This window comes from Sinohyriopsis cumingii, chromosome 5, assembly GCF_028554795.1.
Source record: "Sinohyriopsis cumingii isolate HCF-2022 chromosome 5, ASM2855479v2, whole genome shotgun sequence".
NCBI lineage: Eukaryota > Metazoa > Mollusca > Bivalvia > Unionida > Unionidae > Sinohyriopsis > Sinohyriopsis cumingii.
This window is the reverse complement of record NC_142965.1, coordinates 41,117,715-41,137,418: the sequence shown is the minus strand read 5'-3', so window position 1 is coordinate 41,137,418 and position 19,704 is coordinate 41,117,715. Positions and strand designations below refer to the sequence as shown.

Here is a 19,704-nt window from a genome sequence, read left to right as displayed (position 1 = left end):
TTACGATTACGTTATGGACACATCCTTTCCATACAACTACATTTTCTATGATGATAAAAATAGTTTTTATATTTTTCCCATACAAGAATGAACAAATAATTGAATACACGTGGAGATATCCAAGCAGAATGCCGTACATTTGTTGGGAATTAAAATCTCTGAGCATGCGCATCTAAGATTTGAAAATTTTCCGCCTTATTATTAATTTCAACAATACACTGAGGTTCGATTAATTAGGAACAATTACCAAACTTACGACTTATGATACCGTAATTGGAGTTGTTAAATACAACGCGCCGAGTGTCAAATGGCTTCGTTTGATGGGAACACACCTTTTTCAAGCTGAAACTAACACTATCTTCTGATGCTAATATTTTATAACAGTGTTTACAATAGCCACTGCTTTGATCATGCAGAACATCTGCTGAAGTTAAGTCTTTGTTAGGGAGAGTCCATTTAAGTGAGGAAGAGGGCAAAGACACGTGTTTTGAAACGTGTTTCTTGCTCTGACTTTCTTATATAAAGGACACTGTTCCATTCCTTTTCTTGCTTTAAATAATTCGCGTTAGCTATACTATAACATCTCGTATTTCAAAACAAGGCACAATTCCCTCCTTATAAGACAGGCAAAATGTGGCATTTGATAGAAGGTATTAAGCCACCGGGAAAAAAGCAAAAGTTGAATGAGAATGATGAGGAATAATTCTTATGATAGGGAAAAGCGTAATAGAAAGTTTCAGAAGAAATGGACAAAATACAGGGAATGGCTGAATTATAACAAGGAAAGGAACGTTATGTGGTGTAACTGGTGTATGCAATTCGCAAAAACAAACACACAGAAAACATTCAGTTTTATTGGGGTTGTTCGAACTTTAAAAATTGAATCAGTAAACGTGAAAGCTGTGACATTGTTTTGTGAACAGGACTAGTAAAGATTTGGCAGGACTAGTAAATTTCTCAATATACTAGTCCTTCTGGCTACAAAGAAATTTGTGTTAAATTCGAGCCCTGTTATAGTGTGAGATGGCTTTCCCCTGTACTTGGTTTCTACTCATCTGTGCTCTACTCTGCCAATTCCTTTCTTCCTTCCGGCGTTCTCCGTACTGCGATTCTTCCTATCCTCTTCCCCTTTTGTCTCCTTTTCTCCTCCCCCTTCTCTCTCTCTCTTTCTGTAGCAACTTGGCTTGTTCTCTGCCTTGTTCTATCCTGTCTCTCTGAGACTCTAGACTTGACTACCCGGTAGTTCTGTCCCCAAAAGCTTCCTGTGAAAACACAAGGACGTTAGCATGTTTCGTTAGCCATCTCGCTCACACTAAATCAACAATCAATCATCAGACAGAGGCTATCTACATCTTCTGTCACGCATTCGTGCACATCGAAAACCACACACGTTCTTATAGAAACGTTGCTATAAAGAGCGGTATCCTACTTATCATACAGACATCACTAAATTGCGTCACATCAATATATTCTTAATCTCATTATTCTGCACAATATCACAACAATCAGGCGCATTTCTGTACATTACACTCCCATAAGTGTACACAAATATTCAAATATCCGTATTATTTAAATTTACACACTGCAACCATTTCCAAAGTTACAATTTAATTCAACAATTGCAAAATCTAGGATATCACATAAATAAATACACTAGTTTACCACGGAGTAACCAGATAGCGAAGTACAATATTAATTCTGACTACGAGCTAGCAATCTACATAATCATAGCTCATTTCTCAAGTACGCATGTAAATTAAACAATGCAAAGGTAATTCTACGTACTAACAATTCTAGTAAGTAAATATACATGCTGCACATAATTACATTACAATGCCGTAACATTCTGCAACAATCGAGCAAATAACTCACTGACCTTTACGAAGCTTTCTGTCCTTGAATGTACCAAGGTTTCTTTTTTTTTGCTGGGGGGGGGGGGGGAAACCAGACAGATGCCCCCCCCCCCCCCCATTTAACCAAAGAAGAAATTGTTTATATGTTTTTGTTTCCCCCAAACGTGTGTTGTATTTGTTTTTTAAATTAAGAATTTTAAATCAAAATTTTATTTTTAGAATTTTTCCATGGGGTATTTCTAAAAAGGCCCTAGTTTATCTAAAGGGTTGTACGTCCGAAAATGATTTGTGTCACCTTTTTCGGAGTTCCTTCCCTTAACTCTCTTTAGTGACCTTGCTAGTGGTCTCCTATGTCCCATGTATGCTATATGTTGGTGTTATTTGTTGTGCTTGCTATATTTTGTTTTCATGTTGGGACTCCAGCTCTAATCAAATTTAAAATCCCAGTTGTTCTATCTGCTCCTTTATTGGGAGCTTTATTTTTGAATTTTGACGAGTTAGCGTTTTGTGCTATGAAATTTAAACCCTAAAGGTTTAGAGTGTAAGCTATATAATAACGCTCTCGTTTATTTCTAAATAAGATAACTGTGCTCGAGGTGGGGTCCATACTTATTTTGTTTTAATGTATTTCTCCCAGCTCGGGCAGGTTATCTTTTTAAATTATTTATTTCCAAAGAGTCGATTTTTTTTTGTTGATTTTTTTAAAAATTTTTTGAAGGAAAAAAGGAAAGAAAGAAAAGAAAGCAGTTTAGTATATTTGGCTAGTGATCCTGTGTATTCCTCTATGGATTATTTCCTATCTCTTCCCCAGGCCTGCCCACTTCGCGTGGCGCCTTGTAGTATAGCCCTGTGGTTCATTGATAGTACTTCCTCCATAGAGGCCCTGTCCCTCCCCCCCCCCCCCCATATAGAGCTAAGGAGAGTACTTTGTGGGATAAACGTTCCGTCTAGTCTTTTCCAATTTTTATAACTTGTCCACAAGCCATCATAGTGTCTACTATGTAATTCGTTACTGTGTATAGTCTTTTTATCAAAGTTTCCGTCCAAGTAGAGTAAGTTCTGTGTTTTGTATATATTTTTCTCCCTAATTTTTTCAATTACTTTTTGTCTTGTTATCTGTCTTTTGTCACATTGTAATATTGGTTGGATTTTACTAAAATTATGTATTTTACACAGTGGGCATTTTGGCGATACTCTGATCATATGCCGCCGCACTGCAGCCTCTCCTGTCAACCATGCATTATGCATGTATTTGAAGCAGAGGCTCTTATTTTTAGAGATTTTAGCTTCATCCAATTTCCCCATGCTTGTTTCCAATTCACATGTATGTTCTCTATTTCTACTTGATTCTTAATTTTCCCAGTTACATTTTCCCTGATCCACACGTATGTCTTGTTTTTCCCTATATCCCCATAGTTCGTTTTTATCCCTATTTTTAATCAAAATTTCCCTAATTTCCCTAAATTTCCTTGGCGTTTCAAGTAATCTGCTTAATTTGTTATTTGTATATATATCTTTTCTCTGCCTTAACAGTAGGCCAAACCAATGTATGTAAAGGCCTTCCCATGCCATATCTGGGACAGATTTTAGAAACTTAAACCTGTTTATAGTATTTGTGTATTTAAGTATTATGGGATTTGTAATGGATACCCCCCCCCTCCCTTGCTTTATATATTGTTTCTTTTCGTATATAGCGGCTTTTAAAGTCCCAGATATAATCAATAATAAAGTTATCCATAATTTTTAAAATATCCTTTTTAAAATCCAAGGATTTCATTAAATAATTTATATTTGCATACATATATGTTTTGGCTACCTGTGCCCGCTCCATAAGACATAGAGGCGTATGTGCCCAGATTTTTACATTTTCTGCTATTTTATTCTTTAGATGATTATAGTTTTCTTTTTCTTCATTTAAGCCAAAAATATACCCCTAGGGCTTTGACTCTTCCCTTAATTTGTTCTGGTGGTAATCCAGAGTAGTTTCCCCTCCAGTTTCCTATTTTTAGAATTTCAGTCTTATCATGATTTATTCGGGATCCCGATGCTTTACCAAAATTGTCAAATTCATTCATTAAGTGTTTGAATGAATAATCGTCCCTTATAAAGTTGGTACAATCGTCTGCGTGCTGTATCATTTTGATTTCTTCTATTAGGTTCGGGATTTTGATTCCTTTTATTTCCGACTTTTGCCTTATCCGTAAATTTAGCATTTCTATGGCTATCACGTATAATAGCATGGACAGGGGGCATCCTTGCCTCACCGATCTTTTTATTTCAAATTTTTCCGTGCTAGTTCCATTTACCTGTACTGTTGAAGTTATTCCATAATACAGGATTTTGGTCCAGTTTCGGAAATTTTTTCCAAAACCAAATTTCTCTAGAACCTTTTGTAAATAGTTTTGTTCTAATCTGTCAAATGCTTTTTCCTGGTCGAGAAGTACCACGGCACCTCTCTGACCAGAGATATTTATATAATCAATAATAGTTCTTATATTTAGAATATTATTTTGAATATCCCGCCCTTTAGGTCCACATGTCTGATTTTGATTTATTATTTTCCCCATATCTTTTTTCACTCTCTCAGCTAGAATTTTACTTAGAATTTTATAATCGGTATTAAGGAGGGAGATGGGCCTCCAATTTTTTATGTCTTCCCTGTCTCCCTTTCCCTTATAAATAAGTGTAATCATTCCCTCCCTCATACTTTCAGTCATTTTGTCATTTTTTAAAAGTATATTATTGTACAACCATTCAAGTATGGGCGACAACTCACCGCAGAATTTACGGTTTAAGGTTTCTTTTCCCGCCAGTTCACGAGTGGCTTCCTCGGAGTTATTGCTACAACTTCCCAGCACGATGCTTCACAATGACTAATTCGTTCCCAGCCCAAATGACTGTTAAATTCTGGTTCGAATTGATGGCCCCACCCTTCCTCAGTTCCGATTGGATATCAATTCTACCCCAGTCGGTCCAATTAACAGACGAGTCTCAGGCCATCTGTCAATGCGGTGAGATTTACAACAGCATTGAGGGTCCTTTGTTCTTAGAACAAAGCTTCCAACGTCTACATGTTAGTTTTGACACCTCACGATGTGGGCTCTTGTACAACACGAATCGCTACGATAGACGCAGGGTCTACCTACACATGGCGCTAACCCATTCCTTTGTTCCTGACTTACGTAATCGCGGGCAGGCAAACGTGACAATTCTATACAAAGAGCACACCTATAAATATTACTAAATTGCAAACCTCATGCGATATAGACACAATCTTTGCATGTCATACATGCATAAGTAACTGAACTTTGCACCATTGTTGAATGTTAAAATAAATTATATTTTTAAGAATTGGCCTGTTGTGGTGACCTATGTACTCAACTGCAGCATATGTAGATCTTCTTTAAGTATTAATTACATAATACATCACACGATTGAATCGGGATATTTATTTCTTTGCATATTACTGTGTGCAGAATAAGGCTGCAAGCTGAACACCTTATTTTTTTATCTACAGGGCCGGATCCGGGAGGAGGTTTACAGGGTTTCTGCAACCACCCACGCCCGACTAAAATAGAGAAAGCGTACACACAGACAAACTTACATTCACTGGTGACTTAAAATTTGACCAATCTTGTATTCTTGTGCGCGTTGATTGGGTATAATACACACGCTGAGTATATATAAAAATATGCTTTTTCCTTTGGTCCCCTTTCTGGAAAGACAGGGCCATTTCGAAATTTTGGAAACAACCCCACAACACTTGAGCTGATCTGGCCCTATCCCATGCACAATATTTAAACAGAATGACATTAATACTGGAGGACATCTACTTCACCTTGCAATACACGTTTTATTTTTCGTGCATAGAACATGTACTGCATAATGTCACCGTCAAAAATATATTTTTAACTTCAAAAGCACTTTTAATATAAATCGGTTATATTATGCCGAGAACATCCGAGTTAAATACCCCTCGTAAGAATATATTGACGCACCAGACCCGTGCTGGTCTAAGAGGATATCGAACCAACGAGCAATGCGTTGCTAGTCCGACGTGGCTGAGGGTCTAAAACGTTCACTGTTCCGGATTACAGCCATCTCAGCTCTGAGTGGGTTGGAGTCTCAGGCTCGGCTAACGTGGGTACATGAGAAAGCTTGCCAGTAACTTCTCGTGGGTCGGTGATTCTTCCTGGGGTTTTCCCGGGTTCTTCCTCCACCATTAATACTGGTTGCCATGTATAGCCGGTCTTGTGCTGAAAAATGGCGTTAAACCTTACAACAACAGAAAACTTTGGTTTGAAACCAAATAAGAAGATAGGGCAAAGGCAACATGTTTTGTGTAATTGACACTATATTTTTTTCTTTTTCCTTAAATTATAAAGTAAAAGAATTAAAAATAGCTTACAGCATGAAGAATGCAATCCAAAATCTTATATATTCTATCCATTTCAAATGTTTCGATGAATCCAAATGGGTTCCAAATGTATTATGAATGATAACCAGGAATATACTAATGTGCCAACAGTACAGAAGAAATCAATATGTTATAATCACAAAATGCCTCTAAATGAAATCACATTAATTTAATTTTTAATTTATAGCTATAAATCCAAATGTCTTTGAATGAGTTCACAGATATTCCGTACAGCTGTTGTATGTGTAAATAGTCTGTAAATGAATGATAAAGTACTATCATTCCAAAGAATGATTAAAATTAAATAAATGAATCAATTGAATCAAAGTATAACTCTTTCTAGACTAACAGTCAAATCTCGGAAATAAATAAAAACTTAAATTATTAATTTTGAAAAATTGAACAACCGGATCAATATTAATAACAAGAAAATGCGTTAGCACTGTTATAACAAAATACTGATTTACAAAGGTTATCATTTTATGTAAATTGTACATATGTAAAGATGAGAGAAAAATATAACATAATAAAATGTAAACCGGAATGTATTGTTTGTTCATTTAAAACAGCGCAAATTGCATATATTTCTTCTTATTTCTCTCTCCTTGTATTTTCTAGTCTTTATTGCACATAAATAATAACACCAGTACAAATGGCCCATTTCTACCCTCTTTTCACCTAATCTGAATAAAATAAAAAAATCTCCATTGTCCTTATGTGAAGATCTGACAGCGACCACTTAGGCGGAGTTTTGGTGAACTTTGAACTAGCCAATGGAAGTACAGCTTTCAGTCATCTGAAAGTCAATGAAATCATTTGACACACATTGATGTTTTTCAGCCATACTGTCCAGTCTTCCAAGCGCGAAGATGCAAGAGCTTTGTTTTATTAACTTAGATCACCAGAACATGACCCCTAAGCCTGATTTAAGCTTCGAAATATAAAATCGAAATCTTCCTTCATGAAATATTTTTACCACAGAAATGAACAAGTGCAAGCAAGTTCAATACTGTAATAGGAAGTTTTCTTCAAAACACGCATTTTCTAACCTTCAACATGTGGAACTAATCCCGACAAGAGACAAGCATATGACGGACTTATTGCTTATTTAGCATCCATTTTTAATACTTACTGCATCAAACTCAATGCGGCTTTGGAAAGTTCGATCAAATTATTGCTTTCTATGAAATATGTAAAAGTACAAATAAACAAAAGCGTTAAGAAATGCATGACTTCACAAAAGAAAACTGAGGAAAGATTAATGAATGATTTTTCCAGTTTTTTGACGACCAAGACTTGTGCAATAATGAACACCTCTTTAACATGTTCGTAACAGAAATAATAACTGGCAGATTGATAGATATGTATAACCCAGTTACGCGAACAAAGCAAATGAGTTATCTCCCGTTAATAATTCTCAAGACCATCTGCTGGCTCCATAAGGGTAACAAACAGTATAACAAAGTGAAACTAACCAACAAGCCTCCATAGTTTCTTACATCAACATTTTGATTTAGATATGCATTTAGAAATTAACAAAAACCTGACGATACACATAAGATAAACAAAGACAAGATGCCTTACCTGTACGAAGAACGCAATAAACCGAAAGGTGTGGTATCTCACTTCTGAAATTATAGGGCATATAGACTATATCTCTAAAATATATGTTTAGAGTGCTGAATACCTAAGCTGAAGCAGAGAATTTCGTTCCCAGACTGACAAGGCCTCTTGGGGTTCTTTGTGGAGTTGGTAGGAAAGATACTTTACCCCCATTACAAAACAAAAACTAACTAAAGCCATGTAGCAAATACAATAAAGCGGACATAGCCCAACTCAAAGCGAACCAGAACTGTATCAGTCCACTATAATGCACGCAATAATTTGATCACAGAAGTAGCATGCTAACGAAACAGTACGATGCGATATTTTCAAGACCAAAAATAGCATAGTTTTGCCACCAGTATCTGAACATAACCTACGCTTCTATAGTACACGAAATGCAACACAAGCTACGCCAAATTTCAAATTAACGGAAGATTGTACTGATAAATTTCTGCAATGTCTCAAAGCTGAAAAAAATTGAGAAATTGACAAAGTATCCCTACATGAAAGAAAAAGTACTTGCGATAAAAAATGTTACATCCGTTTCCACATATTCAGTCATACATCCATTACAAGGGTAGACTGGAATAAAGGGATTGTCTCTTAAGATCAACCAAATGTACCCTAAATGGAAACCGAATAATAAGTGTCCGACGTTAAATCGTGTGTTATTACCAATGTGATGAAACATAGTCTGGTATCCAATATTATGAAACATTCTGACAAAAGAAAAAACAGGATCCCCCGACCATGATTTTGAAACGAGAAAAAAGGAAAACAGCTGTGAAATTTTACATCATTCACAGACATTAGAAAAATTGGATTCACTTTACTAACTTATATGTAAATCAGGGATTTTAGTAAATCTTTCGTAAATGATATTTTTTACAAACTGCAGGATAAGGATCAGAAGATAAATAAACTAGATGGTAAATATTGTAAGCAGACAAGAGAAACGCACATAGACACACGAATATTAGTTTAAGGCAGAATTTCGGACCTGCTTCCACTTATTTCAGACGCAGCACAAGAGCCATTCCTTTGACCCATTTTTACGGCCTAAATTAATAATTTCCACAATGCCATCAGAAGTTAAAAACGACCTTTTGATGAAACTGGTGTTCATCTAACTATATATTCTAACTTAAACACTCCTTCCATAATGAGATATACCTTTCACTGAGATGGGAAGTCGTACGATCCCTGGAAATTAATCCTGAAACGTGAAAAATTACTAGCCTGATAGCTAACAAAACCACGTGGTATATAATTGATACCTTTTGATGAAGGCAAGTAATCTGTAGTAAATCATATTAACAATCATAATTGTATAACACATCTAACTAACACAACAGGAAAAGAAAATAATAATCTAAGGCTAATGACACTAAATGTACAAAAAACTAGATGAATGAAGCAAATAGCCTACAAAATGTATGTCACACCTTGCCAAAAATACCATGCAGACCTATGGCATATTTGTCCAGAAATCTGCTTTATGATATATCATAATGACTGATATCATACAACCAGTAAGAGGGGCACTCTTTACAAACAGCAGCTTAAAGCAATTGTTATAACAAAACGAATTTTAGAACTTCATTGTCTTGATGTACAAATAAAAATAATAAAAATATTGTCCCTGATATATATATATATATATATATATATATATATATATATATATATATATATATATATATATATATATATATATATATATATATATATATATATATATATATATATATATCAGAATCAGATATTGAACTATTTCAGCTGGAGGTAAACGATACCGAAATATTGGCGATATCACTTTCAACAGTTTGCCTTAACAGTATTTAAAACAAAGACAATCTACGTATGTTTTAAGAAGATATAAGGAGATATTTCACTTGTGAAATATAAATATGTTGCAGTGTCACCCGTGGAGTTGCAACTCGAAACAATACAATGTTTTCGCCCTCACTCATAGATTGTGTCTTTATAACATTCCTCAAAAACAACAGTATGTATTCTTTATGTATCATGCAAAAACTGTTCCCACAAGTATTATTCGGTAGTGGACCGTATATTTTCATTTCAAAACGAGCACCAACATTGCCAATTTCACTGAAGTTGTCATAGATACCTAGAAAAAAAGATGTTAATCAATATCTCTGCTTGCTTCAAACATTTTGTACTCAAATTACATGAGCTCGTTGTATTAAAATGCATTATCAGCTATCTCCTGACTGGAGCCATCCATTAATAATAATACAAACATGAATGCTTAGAAGTAGAAAGAACAACGAGAAATGTTTGAGGTTTTAAAAATATTCTGGTACTGGTCTATTTCTGAATATCGAATGTGTTTGTTCACATGTACATTTAGACAAATTCATAATTTTGGCCACTTATCTTAAAACTGAGCTTGGCAGAAACTGTAGATTGTATTGAGTTCTAACTTCTACCTAGTTTACTTTATGTTAAGAGATAACAATATTTAAAACGCGCTTTGAACAGCAACGATTCATATACAGGGAAACATATGAAGAAATAGCTTTACATCAAACGGGTCATATATTCAAACCAAAGTTGACACATATTACTGGTAAGGAAGTTTATATTTACCGCATTTTACAATTTGAAAATGTATATACATGTTAGGACTTAGTTTCGTTATTTCTTTCCGTCTCCTACTGATCAAGCTTTGGAAGGTATTCATTGATTTTCTTTCAGATCACATTCCAGTCTTGTTTTTGCTTTACATTTGACAACTAAATTTAATAGACATGATGATATAAGAAAAATTCTAATGCACATCAGATAGAGCGTACATGACTTAGCTTCCATTATACTATTTTTCAGTGTTAAATATTATACGCCATATATGTTTGATTAAATCTATGAATCAAAGACTTTAAAAAATGCATAGATTTTAGTTTGTGGTTCTAATTATTACCTACATCTGATAGGGTCACAGCCTGTGATAAAATTATGAAACTCTTACCTATAATGAAACATATAATCCAAAAATAGTTAATATGACTAACACGGTGTGTCTGTCACACCTCTGAGGGTAAATGGGAAATTGCCATAAGGCTGTTGAAAGAACATTGCATACAACAAAATATACGGACAAAAGTTCTTAACCTATACAAACGGAGCAAGCTGGTATTGCAATTATATTGCCTTAATCTAAGCAATAGAAAGAAGCAAAACCATCAAGATTTGTAAACCTTTATAAATATTTTAATGCTTTGAGTTATATAATGAAAATAAAAAGTGGAAATTATAGCATTGGGAATTAAATCCAAAATAGTCCTTACATTTTCTACACAAGTTCAAAAAAATCGAGAGTTCAAAATGAATTGATGATCCTTAAATGCGCTGATGTTCCAACAGTCTTCACAATGGCATTGTCCACAACTTATTTGATTCGTTTGCAATAATATTTTCGTCTGGAGTCAAAAAACAATTTGTAATTCCAATGCATAATCCAAACAAATTTTTCTCTCAAAATGCATATAAACACAACATTAAAACATGTCCAGACTGATATTAAAACAAGAATGAGTCATAAGAATAATCTAATTTATAAGCTCTCACCCTTATATACACATTATGGCTGCATTACTTCATACGTGGCATTTGTAAGAATATCCCACGACGCAGAAGCCACCTGACTGAACCCTCCAATGGGAAATTACCCCAAACTTGTAAAAAGGTTCATTGTTGATATTTTACAAAATTTAAACGCATATTTATAGCTCATATGCAATCTACATAGACACGCCAAAAATGAAATCAAAATGTAAACATAGCACTGGCAAATGATGGGAATGTAATATCAAACTCTCCATACGTTTAACATGTTTGGCATATCTGGTCCCCAACCATAAATAAATAGATAATAATATCTATAGTTTTCACTTACAAATCGACTGATTTATAATGTACTATCCAACACACTCAGTGCAACCAATACCCGCTTATGTACCATACAGTCCCCAGTTATCTGCTATCTAACACTAAGTTGCTATGTACATTTAATTTATGTTGTGTACTTGACCCATTCTCGTCATTGCGGGCAGGATTTTGTTCTACCTGACTTTTGGCATGTTTTAAAAATATTAGGTAAAAATTGGTTTCAAAACCTAACCTTGATTATGATTTTGTTACGTAATGGAATAGATTAAGATGACAATATTTTGGAATTTTCCGTTAGTGTTACAGAAAATGTTATTGCGATATTGGTCAAATGGGGATGATATAAAGAGGTGTTTTGTAAATAATCTCTCCATTCCAGTTTTATATTCAGTTTATGGAACAATTTACTGTTGTGTTCAAATATAATTTGAGAGGGATTTTTTTATTTAAATTATTCATTGAAATTACATGTTGCTTGTGGTCATTTTGGACTAATACATTACTTTTTGATTATTGAAAACTCATTCAAAGAAATTTTGGATTAAAGCTCTTCGGGAAAAACAAGCAATTCAAGATTACTGTAATTCAATGAAAATGTTCATGCAACAAGTAAATTTCTACTATTTAGCACCCAGTGATCTACTGTCAAACAGCCAGTGGTCTACTATCCAGGAATCGGTTATCTCTATTTTCTAGCACTCGCCTGTCTACTATCCTACACCCAGGTATGTAATATCTGACGTCCATGTATATACTAACCATTATCCAGTTATATACAATCAAGTACCAACATTTTTTTTCTATTCATTACCAATCTATATAATATCAAATGATCTACTATCTAAAAAGCTATATAATATCCAATTATCTACTATCTAAAAAGTAGTTATCCAGCCTGTACGTATATACATTCAACACGCATCACTCAGTTATCTAATATGCATCTCCCAGTGACCTGCTCTAGAATACTCGAACAATACTAGTGACACCAATTTGGTGTTACCACCAACCATTATAATTATTATACATTATATTTATTATACAACATCAAGTTATCTGCTATCTAGCACTCATTTATCTTCTATCCGTCATCCAGTTGTATAATATTCAACACACATATATCCACTATCCAACAGTCAGTTATTTGTTATCTAACATATAGTTATCTACTATTCATTATCCATGTACCTATCATCCAGCACCCACTTATCCACAATCTAACACGCAATGACCATCACCTATTTAGTTTATATCCACCACCCAGTATCCTAGTATCAAGCACCCATACTATGATATTAACCATCTGTTTTGAGTGACAAACACCCTGTTATCTACTAGCAAATGTCCAGTTATCTACTATCCTGAAACCATTTATCTGCTATTCTACATGCATTTGTATATTACCCAGCACATACTTATCTATAATACTGCACCATATATATATATATATATATATATATATATATATATATATATATATATATATATATATATATATATATATATATATATATATATATATATATATATATTCCAACATTCAGCGACTTACTATCTAACATCCACAGTACAACATTAGCATTCTGTTTGGAATGGCTATCACCAACTATCAGCTATCCAACTCCCATGTATATGCCACCCCGACCATAATAATCTACTATCCAACATCCAGTAGTCTACTATCCATCATCTGGTTATGAAATAGCCTTAATCTATTGGTCTACAATACAGCACTCAAGTATCTACTACCCAACGTCCACCACCCAATTATTTATTCTCCAACACCAACTGTTTTAAATCCCTCATGTAGTCATGACGTATCCATTTCTTCCACAATATTTAATGTTTAGAGAGATGAACAGACAGGAACTTAAGGACAGACATGAGCTTACTTTAACAACTCAAAACCATACATTTACTTTGATCCTTTGTTGTAAAGCATTATTGTAGTCGAGTGTGCTTTTGATATTCAAAATATTATGACAGAACGTTTTGTTAAATGCCATAAAAATCAAGCATATTTGATCAATTAGCACTTTGTAACAAATTGGCTACCTTGCATTTGGTACACTTTCTAGCCTTATCCAAGGTCAGTTGGCTTGTTATAGTGCTTATTTATTGTACTTTAAAGGAAATGTTTACTAAGGGAATGCATCTGCCGTAGTCTGAGACATTTAGATCAATAGAAATGTGTGTGTTACTTAGATTTTTAACGTAGCTTTAACAGTTTACCAGTCATATCGCTACGATGTCTGCAGTGTGGCAGTTTACAGTGATGTCTAGCACTGGGGCATCATGCCGCAGACATGTAGCATGATGTCCCACCCAGTTACATTATCCTGACACAAGGCCGACCATTCCTAACACTAGCCTCTTAATCAATAGAAATAAGAAAAAGAAGAGATGGGTCCGTGTGATTTTTTTTTTATTAGGGTATAATAGCATATGTTAGTTACAGCATGCTTAGGCAATAAGAGAAAAGTCTTTGCTCAGAGATTCACCAAAGCAGACAACGCAGGCTAATCGGATGAGGATTTTACCCATCACCGTTCAGGTATCACGTTAACCACTCTCACAGTGAAGTCATTGAGGTTCATGAGAAAGTGGTAAGCTATGAAAGAAATAAGATAAATAAGAATGGGAAGAGGGTGTTGAAAATCAAACCCAATTGTTCAGTGACACGGAGAATAATGAGCCTTTTCAAGTCCCTTTTGACTGTGAGAATAAGCAGACTAAGGAAAACAAAAACATTGAAATTGTTCAATTGAACCGTAGAAATGTCTTACATTAAGCTACAGCTAAAACCTACATGCAGCTGAGAATTTTGCAGTGAGCAGACACGATGCGAATCCAAAGCCAGAGACCACTGTAATTTTGCTGGTCAATATATATGCGTGGCTCCAAATAAATGCAATATGCAGCTGACAACAAGAGTTTGTTCCAGTCGCATTTCACAATCAGAGGCTTCGACTGCCATCTCATACTGAAAAATGATGGAAACTGAGAGAAGAAATAATGTAGATGAATAATTATCAGTCTCTCAAGATGAGCTGCGGTTTATAGATAACATGCCGTTTATGACAACTTCACATTAAAAGCAGGTCAAGAATAAAAAGTTGCCCAGATATACTTCAGAAAAAGTTTGCTGAGACAAACACAGGCTGCAAACTTTCAAAGCAGTATGTCCTTATGACTATTTGTCAGCGCGAGGAAAATTTGATTAGTCGGCACTGCAACCAAAAACGCAAGGAATGCTACAGCAAGTTAAACGGCGGAGCTATTTCTGATGAAGACTTGTCCAACGCTATGCGCATCTGAAATGAGTTCGGTATCAAACCGTTAGGCGAGTATAATGATCTGTTCGGAAATTTTAGGATGCCAAAACTGATTTCGAATCTGCATGACAGAGCGCTAAATTATCCATACAAAATCCAACGCATCGACTCGAGTCGGGATTTTGACTGATTAGAATTCACCTGTTGTGAAATTCAAGCTTGATTTGTCAAGCAACTTCGAGCTTGATTTTATCAAGCCCATGAATAATTCTGCATTTGGCAACATCATGGAGTATATTAGGAATAGATTTAAAATAGGACTTGCTAATAACATAGCGATGCATATCATGTTACTGGCAAAACCTGGCTACGTCTCAATGAAACTTTTTTACGAGTACTTGGTCACGATCCATAAAACAAAATGTAAAAATTAAATAAGCCTCTCCAAGTTGACTTCGCTGTTCTAGAGCTCTGTAAATACTATGAAGAAGAAATATGTCGACAAAACCCAGCTGTTGTTTACCGATATAGATTCGTTGTGTTATTCAATGACTACATAATATATTTACGACGGTATCTTTGCGATGCGAGACAAGTTTCATTTTTCTGGTTATCCTAGAGATTACAATAACCAGCTCAGCAGCTGAAACGAAGCCTCTGTCGTACAATAAATCAGTAAGTATTCTCTGGCGTGATACAAGTGATATCATATTGACAGGGATTAAAGAAATGGTGATAAAAGAAACTCTGGTACTACACCCTCCATTACATTAACAATGCCCCTTTCGCCATCCTACCCGACGGTATAACATTTTGTATCGCATTCAAGCATATCGTCTAACTTAGGATGAGTCCTCGTTGTCCTTGAAATCTTAATCACAACTATTATTGTTGTCATTGTCTGTGCACTAGTATGAACTTTTTAAAGATGCGATAAAGTATACGATAGAATAGTTACACGACGGAATTTTTTAAGCAGAAGCAGTAATGGTAGTAGTCGTTTTGTAATTTGTGTAGTGGTAGTGATGCAGTAATACTAGTCGTAATAGTGGTGACAGTTTACAAAATAATGTAAACACCACTACATCATCATCATCATCATCATCATCATCATCAGTGATAATGGTATTACCCCAGCACTTTCGAAAGGCATTTATGGTATTTATGAAGTAATTTGTCTGTCCACAATTTTAACACTGATTTTCAGTTTTGCCAACTAGCATTCAATGCTTTTAAGAATCGTTAATTTTGAGTATATCACCAACTTTCTTTTCTTTTATACGGTCCTGAGAACAAATACCGCAGCATTGTAATTTGAGGGCTTAAAGAAAATTTATTTCAATTCCACACACCTAAGAGCTCTTTGCAAACGCGTCGCGAGAAAAGATATACAAAAATACCAGAATGTGGAACAACTATATTTTCCAGTTTGGCTACTGCGTTGAACCTCTCGTTCTACAACAGGACCATTACATGCACTCATACCATCAACACACAACATTTAGTGTAAAGTGGATGGAGAGTGGTCAGTATATAGAATATTTATAACACCCACTTAAAGCAGCGTTTTCGCTAAAACTTTAAATCAAAACTTATCAAAACAAAATGAACGGTCATAAAACAGTAAAATTGTCTTATGACTGTGTTATTGCATAAGATGGTAACCACGGAAATAAGCTGAGATATATATCCATGAACAAGCTATTAGTTCATATCTTTTCGTGTTGAAATGCAAATCACACTTATTTGTATTTACCGGCAATTAGCTTATAAAACTCCTCGTGATTGGGCTACAAACGCACGGCACTAAACACACTTATATAGCTTCATTTGTACAATTTCGGAAGGAATGTCTTAAAATGAAACGCTGACATAAATAATCATTCCTTTGACACAGACTGAGTTATGTCTCTGTTAAAAAGCTCACAGAAGAATGTAATACGATGAGTACAAAATAAAAACACAAAAAAAACCAAATATTATGTGGCGTGGACTAAAAAAGGGGAGAATGGTTTGAGGCGCGAAGACAGCTTCGCTTTTTCTGCGCATTTGATCTCAGTGATAGCTATTGCGCCAACTGATTCTCATCCTATCATGGTCTATGCTAAATCACTCCAAACTATGAATGAAATTGTTGGTCGTAAAAGGCATGTCTTTCTTTCTCTTGAATATATAATGATATATCATAGTCAACCGTGTATCATCAATTGAATTTAGTTTGTTTTCTTAAAATACAACAAGACAGGTAGGCTATTTAGTGAAGAAGCAGTTGGGGTAAAGTGTCTTGCCTTGAGACACACCACGTTAGTTGACCCTTTCTGGTCCTATGGTAGCATTCGATCCGGCGCCATTTCGGCCGTGAGTCCATTACTCTAACCATTCAAATACAGCGACTCATGTTATCAGCTGTGAAACACGTGTGGTAACAATATAGGTTGTACATCATCCTTCACGTTAAATGAATAAACGTCAAAACTAGTTTGCTTATGCCTTTCGATACTACGTAACTATGGTGATAGATTTATGCAATGTATACATCCCATCTTGATATTAAACCATGATATAACCGAGGTTTTGGCATTGCATTTTACTATGTATGAGAAAAATGCATAATTCGGTGATATATGTAATTCGCTATTATCAGACCTCGGGGCTTTTCATGATAACTATTTAAGGAAGTTACCAACAAGCGTATCTGTTCCGTGTGTTGTGTAGGCGTTAGTTGATAACATCGGTCTTCTTAATTTCAGAATAATTCTCTTTTCAGACAATGCAGACAATAGTGGAATGACCACATACTCGCAAATGAGATTTACTTCTGACAAATGCGGTATGTGATTTCAGTTTCTGCACTGTTTTGCGAGTACTGAATTTTCTAAAGATATTTATTAATTATTTAGTATTTAAAGTTACCTTTCTATTAAGTAACTGGAAACGCTCCCTCCTGTAAAAACCGCCTAAACTTCAGAACCGAAATTGGAAGAAACGGAAGGAGTGATTTTCCACAAAATGCAATATGACATGATCCACAATATTTAAATAAGATATATAGTATCAGTCGTGGATATTGATTAAATGGATACAGAAAATTTCGATTACGGGCCTTCCAAAGACACCGTGAAAAAGGAACCATTAAAATAAAGGGGAGTAACACTATTGTTTAACCCGTTGCCACTTACAACTATGAAAACCACGACTGGTCCCCCGATGTTATTATTTGCTTCGTATCTACAGAACGGCATGTAATAATAATAATAATGAGGACTTTGCATAGCGCCTAATCTTTAGAAGCTCTAAGCGCTTTACAATATTAGACAACACCTATAAGATAAAAAACATAATGATATGATTACAAAAACAAACACCATGAAATTAGAAAACATAAAAAACATTCTGAGAATATTTAAGGTAGGAAACATTATTAAGTCTTTAAGTTTGTTCTTGCAGTCGAAATAAGTGAGTTTTGAGAGCGCTCTTGAATAGGATCACTGTGTCTTTGTGTCTAAGTTCAGCGGGCAATTCATTCCACGTTGCTGGGCCCTGGTATGCAAAAGAACGCTGTCAATATGACTTTGTTTTCATAGTGGGAATAATGAGTATACGATTGTCAGAAGAGGAGCGCAAGTATCTTGCTGGTGTGTACACATGGGTGAGGTCAGATAGGTATGTTGGACTAGAGCCCGACAGTGAAACGTAGCACAGATAACACATTTTGTGTTTGAATCTGGATCGAATGGATAGCCAGTATAGGATAGAGAGCAGTGGGGAGGTGTGCTCTGATCGTGGTACTCTAAGTATGATCCGAGCAGCTGTGTTTTGAACTTTTTGAAGTTTCTGGAGCAGATATTGAGATGAATCAGACAGAATTGAGTTACAATAGTCCAGTCTTGAAAGTACTAATAAACACACAAGTGTTTTAGTGGCATCAACTGAAAGATATTTGCGAATTGAGCTGATGCGTCTCAGCTCAAGGTATGCAGCCTTGCATATGTTCATGACATGCTGGTGCAATGTGAGAGTACTGTCCAGAGTAACACCTAGGTTTCGTACTGATTGTGTGAATTTAATGTTGGTGTTGCTGTTATTTATTGTTTGAGGTAAAGGATGTGAATGAGAAAGTCTTTGTGTTGTGATCAGAATGGCCTCAGTTTTATCATCATTCATCTGCAGCTTGTTACATGTCATCCATGATCTCACATCAAGAAATGCACCTCTCTACACCTTGGATGGCAGCATCTACTTCAGTTGGGTGGCTAGATTTGTATATTTGGGTGTCATCAGCGTACAATTGGTGAGACACTGGATGATGATCTATGACACTTGAGAGCGACTGAGTGCATAGAATGAAGACAACAGGTCCAAGAACAGACACCTGTGGAACACCACAACATACATTAACTGGGTTGGAGTGTATTCCATTTGCAGATACAATTTTTGTCCTGTTGACCAAGTAGGACTTGAACCACAGTAAGGCTGTATCATGAATGCCAAATACATGCTGGAGACGGTGAAGTAATATATCATGGTCTGTTGTGTCAAATGCTGCAGACAAATCAAGGAGGGTGAGGACTAATCTTTCCGCTATCCAAGGCAGAGAGAATGTCATCAACTACTTTTAGAAGAGTAGTTTCAGTACTGTGGC

General features: G+C 35.3%; 1 long non-coding RNA gene across 1 annotated transcript in view; it reads right to left on the bottom strand.

Annotated features, from left to right (window-relative positions):
- Positions 1–840: 840 nt before the first annotated feature.
- The window catches only part of LOC149799008 (uncharacterized), a 75,915-nt gene continuing 57,051 nt past the window's right edge, over positions 841–19,704 (bottom strand). The window contains exon 2 of the long non-coding RNA XR_016421056.1: positions 841–1,262. This is a non-coding gene — a long non-coding RNA (uncharacterized LOC149799008). The remainder of the gene's footprint in view (positions 1,263–19,704) is intronic.